We start from the raw sequence: 23,486 nt of genomic DNA, 5'->3' as shown, positions 1-23,486 counted from the left end.
TTTCCACCACCATGTTGTGCATAATGTCCACCATGTTGTGCTCTACCCCCTCTCAAATCATTTTGTTTGCGGAAACAATCACGTGCCATATGACCAAATTTCCCACAGTAATGGCATTCCACATTTTGCATAGATGTTTGTTGGCCTTGCCAACATCCTCTACCACGAGGATTACCTCTGCCTCTCTGAGGTGTATATCCACGACCACCTCTAGCACCATATATAGGCTGAAAATTCTGTTGTGGTGACCTGTCCTGCCATGCAGCACTGACCATTACCACGGCCACGTGATGTAAATCTCCCCCTGCCTCTAGATCCCCTTTGTGAATAGAAAGCCTGATTTCTGCCATTATCATCATGGCTAGTAGATGCATCATGAAAGGAGTCACTGAGTTTGATTTCCTCAACAAGCAAGAATGAAACCAACTCATCAAAATCTAGTAAACCTGTACTCTGAACCGAGATGGACATATCAAAAGACTTAATTATACTCCTTGCCACCAAGACCACGCAAGGTAATTTCTACCAAATCATTCATCAGGCATGGAGGAATTGATTGTTGCCAATGCACCTGCATATTGCTTTATCTCTTGTACATAATCATGAATGCTCCTTCCTTTTTGTTTCACATTATGAATCTGTTGTGCAACAACTGAGACTTGTGAGAGCACTAGTGTCTGTATCAAACAGCTTTACCAATGTATCCCATGCATCCTTAGGATTCTCAGCATCATGTATATGTATGAGTATAGCATCTGAAATACATATAGACAGATAATGCAACACTTTGTATGCTCTTTTTGACCATTGCTTATGAGCTATAACCTGCTGCTGTGTAGGTTGTCGAGGTAGTTCCGGCTCTGGCTCCGTACTTGTAATAAGATTCCAAAAACCTTTTTCCTTCAGAAAGCTTTTGATCCTGTACTTCCATGCCTGGAAGTTCTTCCTATCCAATTTTTCACCCACAATTTGTACTGGATTGTCAGACATATTTGCTCAATGCAAATGCACCTTCCGCACACGTCCAAATCTGTAAACGAGCCTTCCTCAACTCAACCACACTCTAATGAGTGTTCCAGATGCTCCAAAGTAGTCAACAAACTTCACTTTTGATGTAGAAAATCAACCTGATTGCATCCAAAATGAACTGGCATACGCAGTCCAAGGTACCCTATTTTGGCGCGCTTGCCAAGGCTTCAAATTGCAATGTAGTGGTTCAATCAAGTGTGGATAACTTGCATTGACACCTAAACAAGCTCAATGTTGCATATCAACACTAACCAAGGTGTGTACATACCAATTTTGTCAAACCCCCTTCTTCTCTGTTTTGAGAAAAACCAAAAAAACTAGTAAAACCAGTAGTAGAATTGCTCTAATTTCTTCAATGCTTGTCCAAATTGAGAGACCAGGCATTCATTAGCTTAGCAATGATGTCCACTAACTCTATGTAAAAGGAATTAGACCAATTGTTTAAGATGAGAGAGTAATTAGTCGATTAATCACACTCTATTTCACTAATCACAGTAGACAGCCTGTTTAATCAGCTCATTTCCAGCTCCATAAGGCATAATTGCTCCAATCAATTATGTAGAAACCTACTTGAGTTTGTGTATTACCCAATTGCTAAGCAAAGTTTGAATTTAATCAACCACACAAGTGGAATTTGGCCTCCACTTATCAACAAACAGTATGAAAAAGTGCTCTGTTTTCCCTGTATGAGCTGCGTCGCCTGCTGTAGAGGGGATGTGAGTTGATTGTAGTGTCAATTGATGGCATGTGTAGTTTCCTAACACTCCATCAATTGTCTGATTTTTGCCAAAAACGTGCTCTAATTTCATCCACCAAGTGACTCTTTTTCTCTGTTTTGTGAGACAAAACAGTCATTTTTTTTAATCACTCAAATGCATCATACTTGCTCCAAATTTACTGTAAGGCTTGCACATGAGTTGCCAATACATTAATCCTTGTCACATACATGTTTCTTTGATTGCACCCATTTTCACCATACATCACCGCTTTCAAGCTCCAATGGTGGAAAGCTTGCAAAAAACCAAAATTTTCTTTTGCTTTGGGCAACCCTAATTTGCCTTGTTTGTGCTTGAATCACCTACAATCCGCTCAAGGGTGTTTAGTAGTCCTTACCCGATAGGCCAAGATCTCAGATCTGATAGAAATCGGTGTGCTCCAAGCTTCACAGCATCAATGACAAGCTTCACAGCTTCTTCTCCCTCTTCTCTCACTCACTCATAAACCCTAATAGAGAGCACCAGGCTCTGATACTATGATGAAAAATAGGTAGAGGGAGAGGAGACACACACATAGGAGCAAACCCTAATGTATATTACAAACCCTAACCATAGAAGAGAGAAACCATCTCCCTTCTCACACAATGCATAATGCCATAATCCATAATACACAACACACACTATGTGTTGTGTCCACACTCAGCTAACCCTAGTTAATGTCCACACACTAGTCATTTATGTCTCACACATGTTCCTACCTAACATGCCAGCACATAGTGCAACTGGCACAAGCTGACATCGAGCTTGAATCTCAACAAAGTTCCTCATCCAAACTCTCTGAACTTGACGACTCATAACCTGTAATGCCAATTCCTTCAACCTTCTTTTTTCCTTTATCCACAGCACTACTCCCAGTGCCCACACTCTCGTGTCTCAAGCATCCTGACCATGGATGTATAGTGCTACTCTTAGACTCTACTGGCCCAGACATACAAATAGAACTTGCTTGTGGCAACAAGTTCACATGCACATCAACATCAAGAGAATCAATGACACCCTCATCCTTTGCTTTGTACCAACTAGCAAGTTCATCAAACACCACATCTCGTGAGATAACCACTTGCCTAGTTTGTGGATTGTAACATTTATATGCCTTGCGATCCTGTGCATATCCAACAAACACACACTTTTTTGCCTTAGGATCCAACTTCCTCCTTCTCTCACCAAGCACATGTACATAAGCTATGCAACCAAACACTTTGAGGTGTCCAATGTCTGGCCTAAAACCTATAAGCCGCATCTCTGGCGTACTTCTATGTATGGCTGCTGTGGGTGTCTTATTAAGTATATACACCGCGGTGGCACATGCTTCTGCCCAATAATAGTCTGGCATGCTCTTTTCATTGAGCATTGCTCTGGCCACATCACAAATGACTCTATTCTTCCTCTCAGCAACACCATTTTGCTAAGGTGTATACCTGCAAGTTAACTGCCTTCTTATGCCATGCTTTCTCAAGAAATGCTCAAAAGCATGTGAGGTGTATTCACCACCTCCATCTGTCCTCAAACATTTTATCCAAGAGCCATATTGCTTCTCTGCAAAAGCTTTGAAGTCCATAAACTTTCCCAACACTTCACTTTTCTCTCTGAGAAAGTAAATCCAAGTTATTCTGCTGAAATCATCAATGAATGTCACATAATATAAGCTTCCTTTAATGGATGGGTTTTGTGCGCAGGACCCCATACATCGCTATGAACTATTTCAAGTGGCTGCTACTCATGTTGCCTTCTCTAGGAAACAGCAACCTTGCCTGCTTTCCAAACTGACAGGCATCACAAACATGCATATTCCCATCATACTTGAATCTAGGCAGTCCACTAACAATGCCTCTTGCCTGCATGTTCTTTAACCTTTGTATGTTCACATGTCCAATCCTTTTATGCCACATGTCAATGTCCTGTACCACATTTTGGCTTTTAGAGAACATGGTTGATTTCAACTTAGGAATCCCAGCATCCAGCTTAAATAACTTGCCTTCTTTCTTGCCTTTGGCAATGACTCTACATCCATTTTTGAAATCCTCAAATGAAGCAACCATGCTCATTGAAACAAACCTCTAAACCCTGTTCCACCATTTGACCAACTGAGGCCAAACTTTTTGTAATAGAAGGCACATACAAGACCTGCCATACACTTTGTTTCACCATTGTGCATAACCAATGGTACACTTCCAACATGTGTGATAGCATGTTGGGTACATCGCCTTTCACATCCATAGGCTGGCTTGATGCTCCAGAGTCCATATACCAAGTGTCATCACTTTTAGCATTTGTCATCATAGATCCCACAACATGTTTCATAGCAAATAAGTGATTTGCACTGCCATCATTACTACTTGATGCATAATTTCCACCATGTTGTGCATAACGTCCACCATGTTGTGCTCTACCCCCTCTCAAATAATTTTATTTGCAGAAACAATCTCGTGCCATATGACCAAATTTCCCATAGTAATGGCATTCCACATTTTGCATAGATGTTTGTTGGCCCTTGCCAACATCCTCTCCCATGAGGATTACCTCTACCTCTCTGAGGTGTATATCCACAACCACCTCTAGCACCATATGTAGGTTGAAAATTCTATTGTGGTGATCTATCCTGCCATCCACGGCCACGTGATGCAAATCTCCCCCTGCCTCTAAATCCCCTTTGTGAATAGAAAGCCTAATTTCTGCCATTATCATCATGGCTAGTAGATGCATCATGAAAGGAGTCACTGAGTTTGATTTCCTCAAGAAGCAAGAGTGAAACCAACTCATCAAAATCTGGTAAACCTCTACTCCGAACCGAGATGGATGTATCAAAAGACTTATACTCCTTGCCAAGACCACGCAAGGTAATGTCTACCGAATCATCATCAGGCATGGGGGCATTGATTGTTGCATACTTCTTTATCTCTGGTAGATAATCATGGATGCTCCTTCCTTTTCGTTTCACATTATGAATCTGTTGTCTCAAACAACTGAGACTTGCGAGCACTAGTATCTGTATCAAACAGCTTTACCAATGTATCCCATGCATCCTTGGGATTCTCATCATCATGTATATGTATGAGTATAGCATCCGAGACACATATGGACAGATAATGCAAAACTTTGTATGCTCTTTCTGACCATTGCTTATGAGCTACAACCTGTTGTTGCTGTTGTGTATGTTGTTGGGGTAGTTTTGACTCTGGCTCTGCACACACCTGTAATAAGATTCCAAAAACCTTTTCCCTTTAGAAAGCTTTTGATCCTGTACTTCCATTACTGGAAGTTCTTCCTATCCAACTTTTCACCCACAATTTGTATTGGGTTGTCTGACATATTTGCTCAATGCAAATGCACATGCAAATGCACCTTCCGCACACGTCCAAATCTGTAAACAAGCCTTCCTCAGCTCAACCACACTCTAATAAGTGTTCCAGATACTCCAAAGTACTCAACAAACTTCACTTTTGATGTAGAAAATCAAACTGATTGCATCCAAAATAAATGGCATACGCAGTCCAAGGTATCCTGTTTTGGCACGCTTTCCAAGGCTTCAAATTGCAATGTAGTCATTCAATCAAGTGTGGATAACTTGCATTGACACCTAAACAAGCTCAATGTTGCATATCAACACCAACCAAGGTGCATACATACCAATTTTGTCAAACCCCCTTCTCTGTTTTGAGAAAAACCAAAAAAAAACAAAAAAAAACCAGTAGTAGAATTGCTCTAATTTCTTCAATGCTTGTCCAAATTGAGAGGCCAAGCATTCATTAGCTTAACAATGATGTCCACTAACTCCATGTAAAAGGAATTAGACCAATTGTTTAAGATGAGAGAGTAATCAGCTGATTAATCACACTCTGTTTCACTAATCACGGTAGACAGCCTGTTTAATCAGCTCATTTCCAGCTCCATAATGCATAATTGCTTCAACCAATCATGTAGCTTCCTTCTCAAGTGTATGTACCACACAATTGCTAAGTCAATTTTGGAATTTATCCAAACACAACACTTGATTTGTGGCCTCCACTTAGCAAAAATGTGAAAAAGTGCTCTGTTTCTGCATATCTGGCTGCGCCGCCTGCTCCTGAGGGGATTTGGGAGGATTGTAGTATCTATTGAGAGCATAAATAGTTGCCTAACACTCGAAGGCATGTGCAAAATCCATCAATTGTCTGATTTTTACAAAAAACTAGCTCTAATTTCATCCAAAATTAACCTCTCTTCTCTGTTTTGTGAGAGCTTCAAAAACAGTAATTTTTCAATCACTCAAATGCATCATACTTGCTCCAAATTCACTGTAGGGCTTGCACATGAGTTGCCAATACATTAATCCTTGTCACATACATGTTCCTTTGCCAGATTGCATCTATTTTCACAATACATCACCGCTTCCAAGCTCCAATGGAAAGCTTGCAAAAAACCAGAATTTTCTTTTGCTTTGGGCAACCCTGATTTGCCTTGTTTGTGCTTGAATCACCTGCAATCCGCTTAAGGGTGTTTAGTAGTCCTTACCCGGTAGGCCAAGCTCTCAGATCTGATGGAAATCGGTGTGCTCCAAGCTTCACAACATCAATGGCAAGCTTCACAGCTTTTCTTCATAGCTTCCTCTTCTCTCTCACTCATAAACCCTAATAGAGAGCACCAGGCTCTGATACCATGATGAAAAACAGGTAGAGGGAGAGGAGACACACACACAGGAGAAAACCCTAATGTATATTGCAAACCCTAACCATAGAGAGAAGCCATCTCCCTTCTCACACAATGCAAAAAGCCATAATCCATAATACACAACACACACTATGTGTTGTGTCCACACACAGCTAACCCTAGCTAATGTCGACACACTATGACCAGCTGGACGCCGTCATTTATGTCTCACACATGTTCCTACCTAACATGCTAGCACATAGCACATCTGGCACAAGCTAACATCGAGCTTGAATCTCAACAGCCCTTCTCAAGCTCATGATGTACTGCCATAGATGAAGATGTAGATGGGCTTGGGCTATCAAGGTTCTTAATAGTCCCCATCCTATGAGAAGTTTTGTATGAGCTTTGAAATGATGTGTGGCTTTGTTTGGGATGGTATGATTTCTAGAGTAGTGCCTAGTTCCTTGACCATTCCTCGGCCCATTTTCGCAGCCATATTCAACAAATATGTCCTTATGGTCACCTTAAGATCTACATTTGGATCTGCCATTGGTCTTTGAGGAGCTACTCCCCCCTACCTAGACCTCGTCCTCTTCTAGCATTGGCTCTTCTAGGCATTTTGGGTCTATGGGTAGGTTTGGCCTAGCTCATTATTAGCAACCTCCATTCATCTTTGTAGAATCAAGAGCTCTATGTCCTGTAAGAACGTGGGATGATTGTAACCAGTTCCCTTAGGGGTTGCTGGTTTTTCTCTTTGCATCTCTTGGTCAAGCTCATCTGATTTTGGTGCTTGATCACTCTCTTCCTTTGATTAGGTGGATCCAGTGGGTGTCGATAGTATCTTCTTAGATCCATCTTGAATTGTGACTTTGGTGTCACCTTTACCCACTTTTTTCACCCTCCTTCTCTTGCCAGTTCTAAAAGTGGTGGCATCATCTACTTGGTCCTTCCCTTTGTCCCCTAGTTAGGCTTGGGCTCATGTCATGACATTCAGTGGCATGATGTTTGGCTTCACACTTATGGTCCTGATAGTGACCTGGTTAGAAGTGGAAGCAGAACCACTTGCGTTATATGGACAGTCTTTGATCAAATGATCAATCCCACATTTCATACAAGTAAGCACTGGCATGTCATTAGGTGGTGCAATCATTTCTTGAGTTTGATGCATATGAACTACATTCTGAAAAGATGCAAGGGGGAAGAGAGCTTGAGCTCTTGCAAGCACACACACACACTCACAAACCCTAATAGAGAACACACAAGGTGAGAGGCTGAAAATCTTCTTCTTCTCTACTCAACACTCAACACACCATATACAAGAATAAGAGTACACACAATATGAAAGGTACTCAACCAAATACATACACGGGTTCTCTATAGTGTGAACCCGACTAAATGAGCTGGCGCTATAACTATGCCAGTCTCTAGAGTGGCTGTCACACAGCCTGTCATCCCACTGGCCACATATCACCCAAGATCTCACCAACCATGCCAGTGGTGTAAGTGCGGGGCCTATCCCCCAGGCGGGTCATCAGTGTCCACCGCCTCACTAGAGCTCGATATCTCAACACTCCCCCTCGAGCTCAAATCCATCTCATGTACACCAAGCGAAGCCCTGAATCTGCGGAGCTTCTCTATACCCAATGCTTTGGTGAAGATGTCAGCTACCTGATCCTCTGTGCTGACATAAACAAGGTCAAGGTCTCCTGCCAAGACCTTCTCTCTGACGAAGTGGTAGTGGACCTCTATGTGCTTCGTACGAGCATGAAAGACTGGGTTCCTGGCCAACTATATACTACTAATGTTGTCACAGAAAATGACAACTTGTCTATCCACTGATAGACCCAAATCTGCAAGTAGCTTTCTCAACCAAGCTACCTCACATGCTGCCATAGCAGCTCCTCTGTACTCGGCCTCTGTACTCGATAGAGCAACTGTAGGTTGCTTCTTGCTGCTCCAAGTCACAGCAGCACTCCCCAAAGAAAACATGAATCCACTGGTAGATCTTCTATCTGAGATACTACCAGCCCAATCAGCATCTGTGTACCCATGTACACATATCTCTGTCCCAGTCTCATAGAATAGTCCACAATGCAAAGTAGACCTCACATACCTCAGTATGCGTCTCACTGCATCCAAATGCGGTTTTCGTGGAACCTGCATAAACTGACTCACCAACCCAACAGCATAGCTCAAATCTGGTCTGGTGATCGTCATGTAGATCAAACTTCCTACTATGCGTCTATACATAGTAGGATCCTCCAAGATCTCTCCTGAATCTGCACTCAACTTGCCATTCTGATCCAATGGCACAGAAATAGGCTTACAGCCTGTCATACCATACTTGGACAACATGTCCAAGCCATACTGTCTCTGCAGTAATCCAATACCATGTGGTGACCTAATCACCTCAATGCCCAAGAAATATCTGAGCTCCCCCAGATCCTTCATCTCAAACTTCTGTCTTAGCAGAATCTTTACATCAAAGATCTCTGCACCATGGTCTCCCGTAATGATCAAGTCATCTACATAGATGACAACAAGCACAACCCCTCTATCACCATGTCTCACATACAATGAGAAATCTGCATTGGCTACATGAAAGCCAATAGTGACAAGATATTCAGAAATCTTGTCAGACCATGCTCTTGGTGCTTGTTTTAAGCCATACAAGGCTTTCTTCAACCTGCAAACATGCTCGGGGTGACCCACATCCTCATAACCAGGTGGCTGCAACATATACACCTCTTCTTGCAAATCCCCATGCAAGAATGCATTCTTTACATCCATCTGATGTAAAGACCATTTCTTTGACGCAGCCACTGCTATCACAACTCTCACCGTTGCCATCTTGGCAACTGGGCTGAAAGTTTCCTCATAATCAATCCCATATGTCTGCGCATATCCTTTGGCTACCAATCTAGCCTTGTACCTGTTTATGCTCCCATCACTGTTATGTTTAACTTTGTACACCCTCTTGCATCCAATGGCTTTCTTGCCTTCTAGCAATTGCACTAAATCCCAAGTTTCATTTCCATATAGTGCATCCATCTCCTCATCCATAGCTTTCTCCCAACACACATTTCCAATAGCCTCATCAATGCATGTGGGCTCAACAACCTGCACAACCTTTGCCATATATGCATAGTGATGTGCCACATAACCATCATATGTAAATCTCTACACAGGGTTCTTCACTCTCCCTGATCTTCGCAGCTTTTCATTCATGGCTTCCATAGCCTTCTTTACACCAGGTGTTCTCATAGCTGGGATCCCAAGCTCCTCATCAAGGCTCATATCTGAGCCACTAGACTCTCCATCAACATGAGAATGCCCTGCAGAAATGTCAGGCATACCAAGGGGCTCAACCATTTTCTCTTTTCCTTTACGTGATGTACTAATCACATTTGCAGGACTAGTATTATGACGTAGCCTGCCACTCCATGGTCTATCAATAGACCCACTAGATGAGGACTCTCCTGGTCCACTCAAAGACTGTGATTGCTGACCTGCATTCTGTGCAACCACACTTCCACTCAAATCAGCCCCAACAGCTTCTTTTTCAGCAGCATACCAGCTGCTCATCTCGTCAAAGACGACATCCCTGCTTACCCTCAACTCACGTGTAGTAGGGTTATAACACCTGTATCCCTTTTGCTCAAGGGAGTATCCAATAAACACACATTTTTCAGCTTTTGGATCCAGCTTAGTTCTCAGCTCATCTGGCACATGCACATATGCAATGCATCCAAAGACTTTCAGATGAGACAAATCTGGTTTTCTGCCAGTAAACCTCTCCTCTGGAGTTACATCATGTATGGCTACAGTTGGAGCCCTGTTCATGATGTATACTGCTGTAGAAACAGCCTCAGCCCAATAGCAATGCGGCATATTCTTCTCTTCCATCAATGCTCGCGCAATCTCAGCAATGTGCCTGTTTTTCTGCTCAGCAACTCCATTTTGCTGCGGAGTGTATCTGCATGTGAACTGTCTCCGAATACCATTCTTCTTCAAAAATTCAGAGAACTCATTGGAGAAGTATTCTCCCCCTCCATCTGACCTTAGGCACTTGACATATTTTCCTGTTTGCTTTTCAACCAAAACTCTGAAATTCTGAAAGTGAGTGAACACCTCACTCTTCTCTTTCATGAAATATACCCACACTTTCCTTGTGTGGTCATCAATGAAAGTGACATAGTACCTGCAGCCTCCCATAGACACGGTCTTCGTAGGACCCCATACATCTGAATGCACAACATCTAGTGCATTTCTGCTCACATATCTGTTACGTGGAAACACATGCTTTGTTTGCTTCCCAAATTGGCATGCTTCACATATTTTCTGCATACCTTCCACTTTAAATTTTGGCAGCCCTGTCACAATTCCTTTTGTCTGCATAGACTTCAATCTTTGCACATTTACATGTCCAATTCTTTTATGCCATATGTCTGTGTCTGCAACAACTCCTGAACCATTTGCAAACATCGCAGCACTCATTTCAGGCATGTCTACATCCAACGTAAACATTCTGCCCACTCTGTTGCCTTTTGCAACCAACCTGCACTTGTCTTTAAAATCTTCAACATAACATCCATCAGGGTTAAACCGAACCTGCAAACCCTGCTCAATCATCTGGCCAACTGAAACCAGATTCTTTGTTATGTTTGGAACGTGAAGTACATCTGCAAGGTACTTCACTTTGCCATCCTGCATAGATAATGGCACATCTCCAACGTGGGCAATTGGATGAGCAGTGTCATCCCCTGTTTCCACAAAACCTGGTCTTTCCGGGTTTTTCATCTCCTTGAACCACTCCCCATGACTCGTCATGTGGTTCGAAGCGCCTGAATCTACATACCATACATTATCTTTTTGTGCTGCATCAACATTTTCAGACATGGCATTCACAACATGCTGCATGACAAACAACCTTTCATTATCCTCATTATTTCTACTTGAGGATGCATAGTTGTTTTGCTGCACTTTCCCATTTTGCATGTCAGCCTGCTTCTTATAACATTCTGACTGCACATGTCCAGTCTTACCACAATAATAGCATTCACGTGCATCATTATATTGCCTTTGCCAATTTCCACGGCCTCTTTGACTCCCCCTGCCTCTGAATTTGCCTCTTCCACCTGCGTGTTGTTGTTGTTGTTGATTCTGGGACTGTTGTTGTTGTTGCTGCTGCTGGCCATAATTCTGATTACCTGTTCGGCCACCTCCTTGACCGCGTCCACGGCCTCCTCTACCTCGTCCTCTTCCTGAACTCGAGTAGAAGGCCTGTTGCTCTGAACTATTTTTGCTTTGTGAAGTCTGTTGGTCTTCACCCAAGCTCTTCTCTTCGATAATCAGCATAGACACCAAATCTGTAAAGTTGGGAATGTTTTCCCGAGTCTGAATAGACGTCTTGAACGCCTTGTATTGTGGCCCGAGACCACGTAGACAGACTTCCACCTTGTCATCATCATCTACTGACACACCAATAGATGCAAGGGATTCCACAATACCCTTTATCTTCAATGCATAGTCATTCACAGACATGCTCTTTTTCTCCACAGTATGAAGTTCATTCTTCAACTGTATCTTACGTGCCTTGGTATTTGTTTCATAGAGCTTTACCAAGGTGTCCCATGCCTCCTTGGGGGACTTGGCATCCTGAATGTGCCCAATCATGGTGTCCTATATACTAATGGAAAGCCAATACATAACCTTCCTGGCTCCTTGGTTCCAGTCTTTAAACTCTTTCACATCTGCAGCAGTCGGATTTATATCCGGTATCTCTGGTGCCTCTTCATGTTCACCTTCTATGTAGTCCCAATAGCCTTTTCCCATCAGGAAATTCGTCAACCTGAACCTCCAAGCATGGAAGTTATTCTTATCCAGCTTCTCAGCCACAATCTGTGTTATGCCATCATTAGACATCTTGCCAAACACACAATTTTACCAGAACCTGCACTCTGGTTTTTCTGCACAACCTGCAGTATTTTCTGCACAGCGGTACTGTAGTACTCAAATGTCACAACCAGTGACTTCAATGTGCATACATACACCCAATGGCAACTGTAGACCTCTTTGCAGCACCCACAGTGTCTGCACAGTCAATCTGTCTTCCTGCAGTTCTTAAAACAGAGTTCTGCAGAGAATCGATGACTTACCCGCAGTGCTCGAAATCGCCTGCTTTCTGAAAAACAGAGGTCCAGACGCGCCCGAAACGCGTTTTCGGCCCGAAAATATTAGTCCGAAGGACTGTATAGTTGCCCTATAGCTTCATTCCCGCGAAGAAAGCTCCTCAATCGGAGATCGTTTGCCGGTGCCTCTCGTAGAGCTCCCGACAAGGGTGTAGTCACCAACACAATAGGGAAGAGTAATTGAAGCTCTTACCCTCGTACCGCTTCCTGTGGTTCTCTTGCTTGCAGCTCAGCCCTTAGCACGAACCAGGCTCTGATACCATGAAAAGATGCAAGGGGGAAGAGAGCTTGAGCTCTTGCAAGCACACACACACACTCACAAACCCCAATAGAGAACACACAAGGTGAGAGGCTGAAAATCTTCTTCTTCTCTACTCAACACTCAACACACCATATACAAGAATAAGAGTACACACAATATGAAAGGTACTCAACCAAATACATACACGGGTTCTCTATAGTGTGAACCCGACTAAATGAGCTGGCGCTATAACTATGCCAGTCTCTAGAGTGGCTATCACACAGCCAGTCATCCCACTGGCCACATATCACCCAAGATCTCACCAACCATGCCAGTGGTGTAAGTGCGGGGCCTATCCCCCAGGCGGGTCATCAGTGTCCACCGCCTCACTAGAGCTCGATATCTCAACACATTCTTGTTAGGACATTTTGCTATTCCATGAGGTCCACGGCAACCAAAACATTATAGTGCCCCCCTCCTCATATTTGCGTTTATGTCCTTACCTTTCCATTGTACCATGGTTTGGAACACTTGTACTAGTGTGTTATTTTGTAAGACATAAAATTCTGGTGCAATCTCTGCAGCTTCCTCGTAGTACACACTATTGATTTCTACCTCACGTACCATTTCACCTTCCTCTGATGGCTCCTCAATCAGCACTTGGTTGATTTTGGCCTGTGGTGGTTGTGGCAGTACAACAAGTGGTGACAGAGATGACGTGTCCTGTATTCAAAACATCCCCCTAGGTAAATAGGACGAGTTTGGTGGTCCTATAGTTGCAGTGATTTGCACGGGTGGTGCTAGTAAAGCCAGTGGTGCTCTAGGTTCCCTAAGTTTACACAATGGTTGTTCTATGGTTTGGGATCTCGGATACCTACACATGGAAGTGTCGTGGTTCCCTAAGTTTACACAATGTGCACAATAGAGTAATGGCCTTACTCTTAACTATGGGCATTCAATAGTAGTGTGGTTCATTCTGCACATAGAACACCATACCAGATCTCTATGAGGGTAAAGATGAGTATGCCCATGCCCTAGTGCTTCTCTTCCATCCTTCACCTTCAATTTGTCTAGTATGGCATTACTGAGTTCATCCACAGTCATGTTCCCAATTTTCTTACTCCGCGTTCCTAGGTCTTAGTGACTCGAAACTCACAAAGTTGCTGCAAAAGATGCCTTGACATCTTCAGGTTGTGGCAATTCAAGCATACTATCTTCATATTTGATTTCCAACTTACAACATGCATCCATAGTATCTGGTCGGCGGGCTAACACTAGATAATTATGCATTTTGTGATCTTGGACTCCTCGCCGCAAGCAAGGCAATAACTGATTCATCAGTTACCCTCTCTCCTAGTTTACACATTGAGTTCAAGTGCTTTAGCTGAGATACATGGTCTCACATAGACCCTGTAGCTCCTCAAAGACCAATGGCGGATCTATGGGTAGGTCTAGCCCTGCTCATTATTAGCAGCCTCCATTCATCTTTGTAGAATCAAGAGCTCCATGTCCTGTAATAAGAACATGGGATGATTGATCATTTGCTCTATGTCTTTCTTGGTGTATAGGCGGTCCTCTACTTCCATGGTTTTCCTATGCAGGTTATATTCTTCGTTCTCGATATCCAACCCTTCCTCCACTCTTGTCTTTTCATTAATGGGGTCTAAATTTGTGATTTCTCCCTTAGTCCTACCCATGACTATTTCTGGTTCCTTGCCATGTGATTGAAATGGATTCACATTTCTCATTTTCTTTTGTTCAACCCTAGCCCTTCGAGTATTGAGCTCTTGTTTCCTTAAGCTCAAATGTCGCAATTGTCGTTCTACTTCAACCCTTCTCAAATGTAATTCTACTTCCTCTGAGATTGGGAAGAATACTTGACTTGTCCTGGCCGCAATTTCCAAGTCTCTTCTCATTCTGGGGGTGCCAAACAGCCTAGAACTTGAAGGTTGGGTTGGTAATTCTTGTCTTGGACCTAGTCCAGCACAAGTTGATGGGCTTGTACTTGGAGATTACGCTTTCTCATCGCGTTGTCGGTTTGGAGACCAAAAAATCTCCGAGCTATATCAATGATACCACTAGATCTTGTAGGGGAAGGTGGTTTCTCCTCATCTCCAAACCCAATCAGGGAGTGAGGTCTCCGATGAGTTTTCTCTAGACCCTCAAGTGCATGTGAATGTGATTAATAAGCTGATTTGCTACCCCAAATGAACTTTGGCAAGGTACTGTCGATCTGAATGTTTTTTTAATGGCCGTGAGATGTCAGAGAATCGTTCATGTTGTGAGATCTAAATCGTTCACGTTGTGAAATGGTAAGTAGTTCATGTTGTGAACTAGTTTCTGCACTCTCACGTGCTCGAAGATTACTTCGGATTTACAAGTCACCGTTACCTTGATCTAATTTGACTGGTCTCAATTTGCTCAATCAAGGCACTTCCCTAACCTTAATCTAACAATACTAAGTTCGTGAACTAAATCTGGTTATGCCGTGAAACTGCAAAAAACAATTCATGTCATGAAATATTTAACAGTTCACGTCGTGAAAAGCTATGCAATTCACGTCGTGAGATCTAATTGATTCACACCACCGTGAGATATTCAAGAATCATTCACGTCATGATATCTACTTGGTTCACGTCATGATATCTACTTGGTTCATGTCGTGAGATGTCAGAGAATCGTTCACGTCATGAGATCTACTTGGTTCACACCGTGAACTAGATAGTGTTTCACGTCATGAAGTATTCTCTGCTAGTTCATGGATTAATATTTTATAGGACCCATTGTGTCAGAGATGTCAAGATAAGGTGACCTATTTTTAGCAAGGCAGTCCCATGATTTGTGGTGCTGATTTTGCAGGAGTGGTTCATGTCGTGAGATAGTAGGAAGTAGTTCACGTCATGAACCGTTTTCCTGCACTTTCACGTGTGAAGTTCCCGCGTCGACCGAGAGGCATTTGGGTGAAAATTACCTATCCAGATGCTCCAAAATGATTGTGCTAGACATAAGGAGTGTAATGTGAGTTCAAAACACAACCATGTTAAGGCTCACCCTAAACCTCCTTGAAACACATCCAAAAAGAGATTACTTGGTGAACTGCAACAACTAGCATGAGGATCTTTCCAATGGCTGAGCTTGTAACCCTCGAGGTCTCCAAGCTCTACAACTCCTTGAGAAGCAATTCCACCGTGTCTCCCACGAGCATTGTCACACCGTTGCGTTGCACTACTACGGGTCCTTGTTCGTCCTCTCACCTCACTTTACTCACACACACTCACTGGCATGCATTAGGGAGAGAGATTAGCAAGAGGATTAGCAAGAGCAAGACTCAATTGCACAATGGGAGAGTCTGTTGTACTATGAGAGAAATTCACTTATATACATGGCCATAAGTGTTCACGCTTACTTAAACTATGGCTGGCTCATAAGAGGCCTAATGCTATTACAATGACTACTTTCATAATATATCCATGAAGTAGATCACTTAGTTGTAGCTTTAGACACTATTGCTTGATATCTTGAATGTATGACCCTTTGGTGTATCTATTGTGAGTCCTTGATGTAAGATAATGGCGGTAGCTCTTGTTAATCCTAGAATGGGATTAACATTCCCCCCTTCCTGAGATGAGGATCGTGTCCTCGTGATCGTGTTGAAGACTTTTGTGTTGGGAGAATGAATAAGCTTTGTCGATGGCTTTGATGTTGAATGACATTCAATAGTCTGTGTTCCTTCGGAAGGAATAAGAAAAGCTAGTTAATGAATGAAAAGGTTAGTAGTGTATTGGGAATGCCTAACGGGGTGGTGGGTTTTTGCGAATGATTGCATTTTTATATTTGTGTGAGCTGCTTTTTTTTGGGCTCACTTTGTTTTTAGCAATCATCAGCAAGGTTACATGCGATTTTTGTTAGTGGGAACACTAAGAGATGTTAATAGTGGGAGAGAAGAGAGAGAATGATTCGGAGGAACTTAGACTTAATTATCAGAACGAGATGGTGATTCTCAGTTCCTCATTTGATCCATTGAAGCGACATTCTTCATTTAATGTAATTGGCTTGTGATGATGTCCCTTTGTGTGTCAACCTTCTTGTCAAATGTTGTTGAGTAGGACCTGATCCTGTCTTCTTCTGCCCATGTTCTTTTTATGTTTTTATGTATATTTAAGTGCTCTTAGAAGCATATTTATATGAAGTACAAGAATTGAGTCATATAGACTCTTGCTCTTTATTGAAGTAGCCACTTGTTGGTGAGGATTGAAAGAATTATGTCGACTTGCGAGGCTAATATAGATATCTTCACTAAGGATTGAAGATCATTGATTTGTGAAGATGGTGGCTGTTGGGTATTGTGCAATCTATACATGCATGTAAATGAGTCCTAATTTAGTTGTAGTGTGGGGCTCAAGTTAGGGTTTCCTAATTTTAGGAAAAGCAAGGCTTTCATGCCTATATATATGTAATTATTTTCATTAATAGAATGAGACTCTCACATTCTTCATCTCAACATGTCTATTAGAGAGGTCTCCATCTCCAAGGTCTAACAGTGGTATCAGAGCAGTGATTCTCTCTTGCTCTTTCTCTGTGCAGGAAGCTAGATAGAGCAAGAAGAAGATTCTGCAGAGCATGGTTTCATGCAAATGTCGTATCAAAGAGAAGCGCAACAGCACCGTTGCTATGGAGGCGTTACCCTCTCTTCATGCTGGCTTCTCTCCTTGCGTTTTAGCTGCCCGTGTCCCGCCTCTCTCATCCTCACACTGTCGCGTGTTGCAGCCCCTTCGCTTCAGCGATTGGATATCAGGTGGTATGACCCCTTCGCAAGCGGCATAACTACACCACAACAGCAGTAAAAACTATAGGAGCCCCTCCAGGGGGCCCTTTCGCTTGAATGGGAACCGCCCCTTACTACCAGGAGCCAGTGCTGTGCTGGCTGACGCAGTCGAAGTCTTCGAATCCATCGAACCCAACTCCAAAGTTAAGCTGAGCATTAAAGTAGCCCCAAAAATCTGCAAGGAAAGCTATGATCTGATTTTGAAGGAGTTCAGCAAGGACAAAGATACCAGGCTTTCAAGTAGGGAAAAGTATACCGGAGCCAATCCTTGTGAACTTTATCGGAAAGGATAAAATCAAAACCGCAGCTATTGAAGCTGTTTTGAGAAATACATTGCCAAAGGCATTGTCCTCGGTTGTTGGTCCTCGGTTGTTGCTGGAAGAGCTTTGAAGGATTCTGAGCACATCGTCTCCAACATTGTGATGAGTTAAAATCAGCATTTTCACCAACTTCTCTGCTCAACTATGATGTGGTGGTGGATTTGATACCAGAAGTGAAGTGGACCACACCAGATTCTTATAAAAACCTGAAGGTTGTGGTAGAGATAGATGATGAAACATTATATCATAGAGCTACTGAAACAGAGTTCAAATCTCGCTACAAAGATCTCGTATTATCGAGGGCAGGAATGTCCAGATTGGAGACGTAGTGATACTTGACGTAGCCTGTTATGGGATCTGCATGACTCCTGAAGATCAAAGAAATCTTCTTCACCGAGTTCTACATCAACAATTCTATGGTGGATGGAGGAGCAATGTTCTTCAACAACACAATCCAATGCTCCCATAAATATGTTTGTCAAGTTTCTTGGTTAAGTCTTTGTTGTGGGAAAGACTAGTTGTTTGGTGGGTCTTGTCTAAAAATTGTGGTCCAACCTTATTGTCTATACCCACTTGTCTATCCATCCTGATTGTTTGTAGAGAAGAGTACACTTCCCTATGTTGTTGTCAAGGGGGACTCTTACTCATTGTATCAGGTTGTCTTGTCATGTTCACTATCAAAAGTTGTGCATGTTTAGCTTGAGGGGGGATTGTTGGGTATTGTGCAATCTATACATGCATGTAAATGAGTCCTAATTTAGTTGTAGTGTGGGGCTCAAGTTAGGGTTTCCTAATTTTAGGAAAATCAAGGCTTTCATGCCTATATATATGTAATTATTTTCATTAATAGAATGAGACTCTCACGTTCTTCATCTCAACATGTCTATTACAGAGAAGGTCTCCATCTCCAAGGTCTAATAGTGGCATCTTTTGGAGAGGTTTATAATTTGAAGGAAAATTCCAAGCAATGGGTTGTACCATTGACCAGGCTTCTACCCACCATGGCCCCCCTATTCAAAGATGTACCTGGAAGTTGTTGATGGTGAGGCATTGGTGCAAATGTTCTCCAGAGTGCATGAGTATGGATTCGTACTCATGGAGCAATTGCTACGTTAATCTAGCCAAAAGAATAGTAAGCAAGAATCTTAACAAATAAATAGTGGCTATTGTGTGATATGGCTTAATTTATGATCGTGAAAGTGTAGGTTCTTAAGCCTTGAGATGGAACTCCTTGAATTTGCAAATTTTGATCTCATTTTTTTTCTCTCCACGTGAACTGCTAAGACATGAAACACTGAGGTGTGAAAGACCAGACGTGAATGTTGTTGAGATTCAAGCTCGATATCAGTGTGTGCCAACTATGCTATGTGCTGGCATGTTAGGTAGGAACATGTGTGAGACATAAATGACCGCGTCCAGCTGGTCATAGTGTGTGGACATTAGCTAGGGTTAGTAGTGTCTGGACACAACTCATAGTGTGTCTAGTGTATTATGGATTATGGCTTTATGCATTGTGTGAGAAGGGAGATGGCTTCCCTCTATGGTTAGGGTTTGCATTATACATTAGGGTTTGCTCCTGTGTGTGTGTCTCCTCTCCCTCTACCTATTTTTCAACATGGTATCAGAGCCTGGTGCTCTCTATTAGGGTTTATGAGTGAGTGAGAGAAGAGGGAGAAGAAGCTGTGAAGATGATGACCCCTGGATCGAAGTCATTTTTAGCAATTTTTAAGGTTTAAATAGGGTCAATTGTGGTTATTTTAGGTGCATTTCCATGATATTTGAAAGCATGTGTGTGTGGAATGTCATGGTATTTGCATGCATTATGATTGTCGATGTTGTCCATTGGTGTAAGCACATTGCATGGGAATGGTGACGATTAATATTATTTTGTACATAAATAGGAGGTTGTATGTAAGTGGGTAGAGAGAAGAGAGAGATCGAGGGGAAGAGAACGAGAGTTAGTATAGTTAGGTGGGAACGCAAATTTGTAGACCTTAATGTGGGTACAAATTTGTAGACCTTAATGTGGGTACAAATTTGTAGACCTTAATGTGGGTAGAAATGAAAAATTCCAAATTAAAAAAATTGGAGGGGTGGGTAGTTTTAGCACCCGTTGGTACCACCAACTTCTTGAGAGAATAGAAGAGAGAGAATAGAAGAGAGAGAAAACGTTTCTTTTCTCTGGCTAGCGTGGAGAACACGAGGAGGAGGAGGAGGAGGTAAGTCTGTTTTTTTTGTTGTTTGTTGATTAATGTGTGTGTGTGTAAGAGCTTGTTGCCGCTGCTGCTAGCGCTGCATAATCGAACAGAGAGAGAGAGAAGAAGTGGGCGAGAATGGGTGAGCGTATCAGTGCGTGTGTGTGTGTGTGCGCACTCGGCAACAGTGGGGAGTCTGTGTGTGCACTCGAGTGCAAGGGAGCGTGTGCGCCAGGCATAGGCGTTGGGTGGCAAGAATGTGACCAGCAAGCGAGTGTGTGTGTGTTGCAGGGAGCGATGGCGCAGATGGTGCAGGCTCAGCAGCAAGCTTCGGCTATCGTCATGCCTGTCTCCGTGGGGCCACCCATCCTGTACGTCATGACCTCCCTCTACGTCACGACCTCCCTCTACGTGGGGGACCTTGACCCAAGCATCGCAGAAACGCAGCTTTACGAGATTTTCAACCAAGTAGGGCAGGTGGTTTCTGTTCGAGTTTGCCGTGACCTATCGACCAAGAGATCGTTGGGCTACGCATACGTTAACTACAATTTTGCAAACGACGCCGCTGATGCCATACATTTCTTGAATTTTACGCCTGTAAATGGAAAGGCAATGAGGATAATGTATTCGAATCGTGACCCTACTGTTCGAAGGAGTGGAACTGCCAACATATTTATCAAGAATCTAGATCCGTTTAGTAGATAACAGGACATTATATGATACATTTTCTGTATATGGTCCTGTCCTTTCATGTCGGGTTACCACCAATGCTGCTGGCGAATCCAAAGGGTTTGGATTTGTCCAATTTGAACAAGAAGAGTCAGCTAAAAATGCTATTAACAGAGCAAATGGCATGATCATACATGAAAGGCAGGTTTTTTGTGGGTCCATTCATGAAAAAAAAAAGAGCGAGATTTGGCCAGTGCTGCATCAAAGTTCAACAATGTATATGTCAAAAAACTTCATGGATGCAACCTCAGAGGAAGATCTTCAAGAAGTCTTTGGAGCATTTGGACCCATCAGCAGTGCAGTGGTCATGAGGGATGCTGATGGCAAATCAAAGGGTTTTGGTTTTGTCAACTTTGATAAAGCTGACGATGCTGCAAAGGCAGTGGAAAGCTTGAACGGCAAGTGTATACGGGACAAGGAGTGGTATGTCGGTAGAGCTCAAAAGAAATCGGAGAGGGGGGCAGAGTTGAAAACAAAATTTGAGCAGGTCCGAAAGGAAAGGGAAGGAAGCCTTCTGCTTGTGGGTAGCGCTGCTTAAGTAGAGAGAGAGAGAGAGAGAGAGAGAGAGAGAGAACTATGGTTGTTAGTGGCTGGTCACCTGTAGGAGTAAAAAAAAATAGATAGAAACGTGGCTCTGCAAATGTCTGTAATGCAAGAAGAGAGAGGGTAATATGGCTACGCTATATGTGTGTACATGCAAAATAGGAAAGAGAGAGAAAGAGATTTGATCACTTTGACATGGTGCATACTTAAAAGTAAAAGCATGAGAGTGTGAGAGAATGTATTAGATTGTGTGCATTATTCTTGTGTTTGTGTTTCAGGAGGAGGAAGAAAAAGAAAAAAAAGAAAGAAAGAAAGAAGAAAGAAAGAAGAGAAAGAAAAAAGAGAAAGAAAGAAGAGAAAGAAAGAAGAAGAAGAAGAGAGTTCACGAGAATAATGAGTAGAGAGAGAGAAGAAAGAAAAAGAGTTTTGAAGTGTGAAAGAGAGAGAGTGAAGAGTGGAGTGAAGTGAAGATTAGCCAAATGTTGAATGCAGTGATGCTGTTTTGCAGATTGACTGGAACGTGGAAGTGTTGGAGATATCGGTTCTTTTTCATTAAATTCTTGGAAACAATTTACACAAAACCATTTTGATATTAAATTTCTTTATTTAGTTTAGAATGGTGAAGTTGTGTCTTGATAATCTGTTAGGTCGTAGTAGTTTGTTCTTTTTCATTTGTGTGTCTGTGTGGGTGTGTGTAAATAAAACATTGTAAATTATTTCATACAAAAAGATGTCTTTTCGGTGTGTGTTTCTAGGATTTAGGCTGTGTGTGGTTGTTATTTAGGACGCATTCACTGTTTTAGTGGGTATTTAGTGCGTTGGACTAGAGAGTAGGAAGGCCAGTCATTTTTGGTGCGTTCTCGCCGGGAGATCACTAGCTAGTTAGTAGCTACGGGATATCTCGGCGCATATATTTTGCATGTGAGAACCAAGGTTTAGGAGTTCAAAAAAAAACAAAAAAAAAAAATGGCACGACTCCTAGGATCAGAAGGACTTAGGGGTGGCCGCGAGGAGTCAAATGAGAGAGGGGCATTGGTAAACACGTGTGATTTTTTGGAGAGTTTTGCTAACTGGGTTCCGTACGAAGAAGAACGACAAGAGTGGGAGGACATATTCATTCAAGAATATTACCCACGGTTTCCCAGTGATGTGACACGTAAGATCAAGGCCACATACTGCAAGGATTATCTTAGATCCATAGAGCCCTTCGGTTTGTTCCATGCACCAATCTGGTGGAAGTGGTTTATCAAGGCAATTTTAAGGTCCATCAAGCTAGATAATCCAGAGAATCACGAAGAACCTCAGGAAGTAAGAAGTGTATGAGTGAGTCTACTCAGGGTCGAACAATTGACCCAAGACAAGCAAGGGAAGAAAGGAGGAAAAGGAGGGCTGAACGAGCTGAAATCCGTCTCGCTGCGCAATTAGAGTCAGTGAACCTATTGTTGAGAGAGCAAGAACCGAACGGGACACAAGGAAGATCCTTGGATAGCGAGGTTAGCGTTCCTTCTAGTCTAAGCGGGGAAGATCTTTCGTGTGATGACCAAACAATAAGGGATTTAGGAGTCAGCACAATCGACCTGTACAAGTTGATAGCCCAATAAGAGAAGAAAGAAAGACTATTGCAGGCACTAGCGGTAGTGTGCCTAGAGGACTTAGAAGCTATCCGCGATTACCTAGGGTAAGACCTAGAGCTTTAAATTTCTGGGACGATCCAACTTTTGAGGTATTACCATTTTTCCAAATGGCTGTTCCAGCACAAAGAGCAACAATCCGGTTAGCCGACTTTGTGCAATTTGTGGGACTTTGGGACGAGGATCCTGATGCGCATTTGCAAAAGTTTGAGGTGACATGTGTTGCTAATGAGATAATTGATCAAGATCAAAAGCCACATATCTTTCCGGCAACTTTTAAAGACGAAGCAGCAAGTTTGTATGGCAACTTGGATGCAGCCTCCAAGGCCACGTACCAAAATCTATCAACATCTTTTTTGGCCAAATTTAGAAGGCAA

At 42.6% G+C, this 23,486-nt stretch overlaps 2 pseudogenes; both read left to right on the top strand.

The window, feature by feature from the left end:
* LOC147610718 (polyadenylate-binding protein 2-like) overlaps positions 1 to 21,473 on the top strand; it is a 205,369-nt pseudogene extending 183,896 nt beyond the window's left edge.
* LOC147610719 (trigger factor-like protein TIG, Chloroplastic) lies at positions 17,501 to 18,480 on the top strand (annotated as a pseudogene).
* Positions 21,474 to 23,486: the final 2,013 nt, after the last annotated feature.

Source organism: Cibotium barometz, chromosome 48, assembly GCF_041138505.1.
Source record: "Cibotium barometz isolate CiBa-2024 chromosome 48, ASM4113850v1, whole genome shotgun sequence".
Lineage (NCBI taxonomy): Eukaryota > Viridiplantae > Streptophyta > Polypodiopsida > Cyatheales > Cibotiaceae > Cibotium > Cibotium barometz.
The sequence above is the reverse complement of the archived record's forward strand: the minus strand, read 5'-3'. Positions and strand labels throughout refer to the sequence as shown.